Here is a 6,000-nt window from a genome sequence, read left to right as displayed (position 1 = left end):
ATAGGAGGCCGGAGTGAGGTATACACCTTAACATGAACAAACCAGATGGTTTTGTTCATAAATTGCACAAGCATGATCTCCAAGCACACCAACAAGGGTAGAAACCCTATATGTGAGTCATCATATGGCTACCGGCCAAATTGGTGCAAGTGAACAAGAGAGAAACAAATAGGAAAGCACCACAGGAACATTGGCTATGCCAAACCAGTGACATAATCAAAGAAATCCAACAAGGGATGATCCTATCTAGCTAATCAGTTTCACTCAGCACCTATAGCCACTACACCATCAGACAGATAGACTATAAAGTGTCTATTCTTGTTTGTCAACATCAAAGATCACTGGAAATCCAACAAGGAATTACCCAGTGATGCATTCACTAAGCTATAGCAAGCCAACCAGGGTGGGAGCTACCTAAACGACAATGAATTGCTTGTCAAGGTTACCTCAACCATCGAAACGAGCCAAACCACCAAGCCAAGCACCAATATCATCACCCGGATTTGGGTTCAAAAATGAGCTAGGGTCCCCAACCACCGTTGGCATCCCTCTAGCTCCATTAAGTTCATCACAAGAATCATCAGCGCAAGCAGTTCATCTCACTTATCCATCAAACAAAGCAAGATAATACGGATAAATGAATTATACAAGTAACCAAGTCACCGAGAATCATGCTAATGATCCACTGGATCACTCGCAAGTATCAACAGTGCTTGAGCAAGTACCATCACACCAGGCCAAGCTCGTGTGATACACACACACAGACATAGAGTGAGCAACGGTGAGGCACGAGTCACCAAATAGCGGCTTTTACAAGCAACCGGTGATCATATGAACACCGAAGCTTGCTAGAGCTTGCTCTTGCATGCTAGAACTCATTCTAAGCATTAACACATGGACAGATAATTAAATTAATCATATAGCTGAACAATTGCATCACGAGATAAGGGCATCATGCGAGCACAATTGTATCCGAAGCACTTCATCAAAGAAAGGGGCGATTAAAGTAACAACTAGGCTCGAATGAGCATGTCTATGAATTGAAGCACGGATATAATCTCATCGAGAGCAACGGCACTTGCCAAAGGCAAGGATCATCACGAGCATGATCAAGTCGGGGAAAGCAATGACATATACGGGAAAGGCATAATACACCAAGCAACAACGGGAGCCACTAAATTACACGAAGCGACATATGCACCACGAGCAGCATACGCATGGCAACGGCATATCGCATCAGCTAGGATCCATGGCAACGGCGAGAGAGCACGGCGGCTTACACGCATTCACGGCAAGCACAGCGGCGAGCACATAGGTGTAGAAGCGGCAGCACAATCAGGTGGGTGCCGGGGCATCCGAGAGGAAGGAGAAGAGGTAGAACGGATGGCGAGAAGAGAAGGAGGAGCACATACCGGGGAGGCGGTGGTCGTCATGACCACGGCGGCCACGGCGGCGCACGCCGGTGCACACGGCGGCACCGAGGCCTGGCCAAGCCAAGCCACGGCGACCACCACGGCACCCCGGCGCAGCACCACGCGCCCGGGGAGCGCCGGGAGGAAGGTACACGGCTTCTCCAACGCGCGGTGGCGGCGGACGCCACAGGCCGAGGCGCACGGGAGAGTCGATGGCGAGCGAACGTGGACGCAAGCGTCAGATCGACGCGGACCACCATGTCCGCCGTCGAGAGGCGGTCCAGATCCGCACCATCTCGTCGCCGGCGATGGTCGGAGACGGCCCGATTAAAGCGGCGACGGCGGAGGCGATTTCGGCGTCGCGGGAGCCGAAAGGGGAATTAGGGTTAGGACACGACGAGAAGACGACGCGGCCGGGTCGGTTGGACCGAGCCCACCGGGCTGGTCCAACCTAACCCAGCTCGGCCGCCGACAGGTGGGCTCGAGGGGTATTTTGGACATTTCCAAAATACCCATTTAAATGAGAATTTCCAAGAAATTTAGAAAATAAAATAAAGCTCTAAAAAAATAAGTAAAAATATGAAAATTAATCAGCATAAAATTCTCTATCTAAATAAAATATCAAAGAGAATTTTTGAAGACAAAGAAGAATAAGTCTTAATTTGATGATTTAAATAATGATTTAAATCACACATATTATTTTCAATAATGAAAATAAGTCCATTAATGCATTTGGACTTTAAAAACACCTTGACAACATTTCAAGGTTGTATTTTACTTTAAATCAAGTATCCTCAAATTATTCTTAGTATCAACCTCTTACATGAAATAATAACGACATCGGAAGGGGGGAACAAACCCTAAAAATGGAATCATGCATAATTGCTTCTTTAACCATTGCCCTTATCGGACAATGATGCTATTTTTCGAGACGAGAGGACAAGGGTCAGTCCATACCTTCCAAGCTGCAAAACTTTGCGGTGTTCGAGCAAGTTCATCGCTTGCTCATGTCATTTGAGTATTTCTATCAAATTACTTGCAAAGTACTATGGTTATCACTATTGCATAAAAACCAAAACCACTACTTTCATAACTATGAATATGACTATGTGGTGGGCAATGGAACCATGGATTGTGTTGATATGGTGGAGGTTCCATTGCAAGGGTTAATATCCATCTAGGATTAAACAACAAATGTCGCCAGTGATTCTTGTGCCGTAATACCCGTGTTAACCATAAGATCCGGAGTGGGACGGAGTAGTCAAAAGTGTTTCCACCTCTCGTACATCAACGGATGCGCTTACCATAGACACTTGACCCAGGTTGGGCAAGCGGTGGGGTGGGGATCCCATTCTAATTCCCCACGGTAAGTGGTCTATGATGGGTTGCAGCCTACCGGCGAAGGAGTTTGGTTAACGAGTCCCAAACCGTTGTCGTGGTCGGGGTCCATCCTTAATTGGTGTAAGAGGACCGACGAGGACCCGGGGTCGGGGTATGCAACAAAGGGTGGGTGTGCGAGGCAGCGGAGGAACATGATTGGCTAGACCTTATACCGGGCCTCACACCGAAGGAAGTGTGGACGGGAAAGCTGCCCGGTTGGCACCAAGGTTAAGATCTCTTATGGGTAAAGCAACACACCTCTCGCGAGTGTAAAGAACCGTGACTCGTCACTCCTCGTTCCGGGATAAGGAAGCTGCGAACGCGGCCGGAAAGGAGCTCCATGAAGTTCTAGTAAACCGGTGAAGGCCGACGGACATAGCTCTTTGGAATAAAAGCAATCTCTTGAAGAAATGTTTACCAAAACTTGCATTGGTATTAGACTTTCTCGGTCTAATATCGTAGCTAGTGCATTAAACACCTCTTATCTATAATGAACTTGTTGAGTACGCTCGTACTCATACCACTCTTAAATCCCATGTTTAGATTGTCTGAATCGTCTGGAGGAGGACTACGACAACAATGAAGGAGCCGAGATCATCGGCTATGAGGAACCAGACCTCTCAGGAGGAGTTGAAGGCGTAGACTACCTCATCGTCTACGGATCCGGGAGGCTTCCGGAGGAGAACAAGCCTAGGGATATTCGCTAGTAGTAGTACCCGAGCAGCTCGAGCTCTTAGTATTTAGTCGCTCGATGAAATAAATGTTTAGTTTAATGAAACTCGGTATTGTAAGTTAAGTTGGGTTCACCTCGAACCCAGGAGTATTCCTCTTAGGACCCAAGAGGAGCTCCAAGACGACATGTGTATGTTAATTGTATTAATATGTGAATGAGTTATGGACCCTGCTATGTTCTGTTGTACTACTCTGAGGGATGTAATATTTGCGGAATGGTACTTCGTGAATGTTATATCAACGACTGGCATACTACAACATGCAGTGGTATGCAGGGTCACCACACCCTCCAACCTCGTGCAGTAGCGACAAATCATGGCCGTCCTTAGGATTTCAACAACCTCCAGGCTTTCTTGCCAGTTCGGAGGCCATTCGGTCTCGCCGTAGTTGGCTCCCACCTCCACACCCCAAGTGGTTTTGTCCCCGGCAGTGTGTAGGGTTGAAAATGAAACGGAAACGAACGGAAACATGCTTTATCATTTTTGTTTCCCTCTACCTTGTCGGAATCGGAAACCCCGAAAACGAATATGAAAACGGAAATCCTCGGATATGAATACAGAACGGATACGTTACGAATACAGATATTTGCCACAACACAATGTGGCATAATACCTTGATCTGTAGACCGAAAGACACACATAAATAAAAAGATAATAAGACAAGATATATCACTTAACTTCGACAAGCGGCAATTCCACATAAAGTAGCACGCATAGTTTAACAGTTGCATGCACACACAATTATATAAAGTGATTAAGGTTAGAGTAATTAGTGGACTTGATGCGTGGCTAAGCCCAATTTCATGTGTAAATGTAGGCCTACTAAATACACGAGCCTCTCTAGGTTATATTTCAGGAAACTTTCCGTATTTATTTTTCCGGAATTTCCTCTGCCGTTTTCCTTTCCGTCGGAAAGAGCTCCCTCGTTTTACTTTTCGTTTTCGTTTATGATTTTGCTGTTTCCGTTTCTTTTCCTCCAAATGTCATTTCCTTTTTTATATTTGGCCCTCCATTTCCTTTTTCTTCGAAAACGGACGGAAAGTTTCCCTTTCATTTTCAACCCTAGCGGTGTGGAGGTTGAGTCCAGCGAGCCTAGCAGTGGTGGAGCATGAGCTGGACTCGATCGGGTTTTCTGTCTTTATTCTGAGGTCCTTGGTGCAAAATGTAAGGGTCAGTTTGTAAATCTTGCTTTCTTTAGGGCCCTTTCTGAAAAATGTATCTCCACCACTGATAATGAATGAAGCTCTAGGTTGTTTGGGACCTTCCATGTACAAAAACTCTCTCTCTCTCTCTCTCTCTCTCTCTCTCTCTCTCTCTCTCTCTTAATGGAGGGAGGTGCTGTAGGCGCCACAACATAGAATTTCCCGCATAATGAGAATTTGAATAGCTAGAACATAAGGCAATTATGTTAAACATGACCTGAATTAGAACAACTAAAAATAGGTTGAGACTGAGACTGGCTGATTGCCTGATGTGCACTGTTGGGAGCAACTCTATTGAGATCTTTTTTCATGTGGTAAATATTTGGCTTTAGCTACTCGAAACCTTCTTGTAGTGTGCAACTTCCTCCGCACCCATAAACCTGAGTATCGGTAGTTCTTGTTGTTGCGGCCGTTGTGGCTAATGTTAGTTTGTCGGTGAGGAATGAAACCTGGTGTGCTTGTATTTTGCTTTGCAATTTGCACCGCAAGGAGAAGAGCCATTGCTTCTGCACGCAACATCGATGGAGACTTAATGGTTGAAGCCTGAATGAGCGCATTTGTGTCAAGGTTGATGGTTCCATCCCAAGGGCGCCATGGGCGCCTTGAAGGCTTACGGTCGCTGGCTCGAGATCCATATCCACACTTTCTCCCCGAATTCATCGTACACATCTCTAGTTGCAGTGGAGCTATACAAGATAGAGAAGCAAAAATAAAGTTTATTAATTGTATGATTTGGTATAAGGATATCCTCTAATTAAGCATCAAGCTTATGCCTCAAGAATTGCATTTTCTAATAAATTAAGACTTCGAAAGAAAGAGAGTAGAGTTTTCTCCATTGGCCGTAACAACGGTGCAATAGACAAGAAACACTCTAGAGGAGGGGAGTCATGGAGTTTCATGAACATGAGAAACAATTTGGGGTCATGTTGTCTCATATGTCAACCCACTTGTTCTCCCATATGTTTTTTTTGCTTGCGCGTATAGATATGATGGTACGGGAGTATTGGTTTGAGAGAAGGAAAAAAGCAAGGGGCAATGAGTCATTAGAGGTTATTGTTGGTGAAAATAACATATGATGTTGACATGGTAGAAGAGAAAGGAAAGGAAATGAATATGGAGGGAATGTCATGGAATGAGGAGTTGTCGATGTTCGTTTTGAAAAGGAATGCAATAAAGGTACGAAGGTGGTACACTAGGACCCCCATCGCCTCGCCTGGTTCCAGAAAAAAAGGGTAACAAGTGAAAACTCAAAGGCAAAAAAGAGTTCGTATTTTT

Source organism: Lolium rigidum, chromosome 4, assembly GCF_022539505.1.
Source record: "Lolium rigidum isolate FL_2022 chromosome 4, APGP_CSIRO_Lrig_0.1, whole genome shotgun sequence".
Lineage (NCBI taxonomy): Eukaryota > Viridiplantae > Streptophyta > Magnoliopsida > Poales > Poaceae > Lolium > Lolium rigidum.
Note: the sequence above shows the minus strand (reverse complement) of the source record.